Source organism: Gavialis gangeticus, unplaced genomic scaffold, assembly GCF_001723915.1.
Source record: "Gavialis gangeticus isolate Ggan-Ray unplaced genomic scaffold, GavGan_comp1, whole genome shotgun sequence".
In the NCBI taxonomy this organism is placed as follows: Eukaryota; Metazoa; Chordata; order Crocodylia; family Gavialidae; genus Gavialis; species Gavialis gangeticus.
In genome coordinates, this window is record NW_017729031.1 from 103,541,873 (window position 1) to 103,543,661 (window position 1,789).

The following is a 1,789-nucleotide window of genomic DNA, read 5'->3' on the forward strand; positions in this document are numbered from 1 at the left end:
GCCTCCCCTCAGGCCGAGCCGCGAGAGCGGGAGGCAGAAACTTGGTGCCCCGAAACAAGCTCCGCCGCCAGGGCCCGGCCTGCCCGGCTCTTAAAGGGGCCGCAGTCGCCCGCGCAGCACCTGACTCGCCGCCACCCCGCTCGCGCACACATTCACACACGCGCGCGCGGCCCGCCCCCGGACCCACGCACCGCAGGCCCCGCTCCTGGTGGGCCAAGCCCTCAGCCTGCAGCAGGCCTGGGGCCCAGCCGGGGTGGCAGCGGGCGCCGCTGCGGCTTGGGGTTTCTGTGGTTCAACAAGGGAAAGCGAAAGCGCGGGGGAGGAGCCGGGAACCGCATGAACTCGGGCGCCCGGGCGCGGCCCTGCTCTGCCACCGGCTGCGCTCTGGTGCCAGGCAAGGACCCCGGCTTCACCCGCGTGCACCCCCTACGCATCACCAATGCATCTCCAGGAGACTGCTGAGAGCCCCCGGGAGGTCAATGGCAGGACATTGATTAAAATGAATATGAAACGCTGAATCCAATGTATACAAAACCCGGTGGGTTTTTAAAACATAACAGTGCATTTGCCTTCCTGATGTAAAGTCTGCGCACCATAATCCGTAAGCAATGTACACAAGCATACGGGCATGTTCGCGTTGTGAGCCATGGGCACGCTGGCACTCTGGAGAACTCTCGGAATAGATTCAAACAGAGCTGGGGACCTTACGCAAGACAGCTGCCAGTCGGGACCCAAAAGCCAAAAACAAATCCCCTGAAAACAAACCCCCACCAAAGGAAATAATAGGCCTGATCTTGGAAGCGTTACGAACACATGTACACCGCCTGTACACTGTGCCACAGCAGCCAACTACTGTTTGGCCAAAAACGAAACAAAACAAAAATGGAAGGAGTGCGACGGAGGCACGGGTTTTTAATGGCATAGTCTGCATGTGTGCTAGGCCCCAAACTTACAGTGTTGGCCTGTAGCAGTTACTGCACGTGTTCAGTGGTTTAGGAAGGTTTCATGGGTCCCATCTCCACCTTACATGTATTGCGCAATTAACAGATTATTCACACCATATAATTTGAACAGGCTACACATGCAATGTAACTATCACACCATAAAACGGTGCCTCCAGCTATAAAGTTAGAGCTGGAAAAAGTTACAGCTGAAAAGTGTTAACAACTTTATAGCTAGTTTCTCTCCCGCTTTCATTTCAACATGTAGCATAGCTAATCGTAGGGAATCTGCGTGGTGTGTCATGCAGGCAACCTCCAACAGCCAAGCCAGCCGTGACATGGAGGTTCCATGATGGGCTGTCTCCTGGGAAAAGTACGTCCCAATATTGTACCATTTTGCATACTGACTCAAGGTTTTCTATTTTGCCAGTCATCTAATAACACAAGGGACTTGAAATTTTCTAGCCATGGGGAACCCAAAGTGTGTTTTGCTGACAGATTTCTGTCATGTTAGAAAAATAACTCCGAAGCTCTAAAAAGTTCAAGGGAGGCATCAAATAAATATATATTTAAGTGTGTGTGTGTAAAATGGTCACAGCATAACTACTGAAAATCATCTCAGAAAGAAGATTCAAAGACAACGTGTTAAATGTGTGTACCAAATAATAATAATAGTGTAAATGTCCCGTTGAAACCTTGCATTTATATTTAAATAGGAAATATCAACCAGAGGTGAAAACATTGTATTAGGAACATTGATATATTTACTGTCCAATAGCTTTTGCTTATAGCAGGGGTTGGCAAAACATGGCCGGCGGGCCATTCTATCCGACCCATGGGGCCCCTAA

General features: G+C 50.6%; 1 protein-coding gene across 1 annotated transcript in view; it reads right to left on the bottom strand.

Moving 5' to 3' along the window:
- PARD3B (par-3 family cell polarity regulator beta) overlaps positions 1 to 388 on the bottom strand; it is a 999,825-nt gene extending 999,437 nt beyond the window's left edge. The window contains exon 1 of the mRNA XM_019523483.1: positions 192 to 388. The gene's annotated coding sequence lies outside the window, so the exon portion shown is untranslated. The remainder of the gene's footprint in view (positions 1 to 191) is intronic.
- Between the last annotated feature and the right edge of the window lie 1,401 nt (positions 389 to 1,789).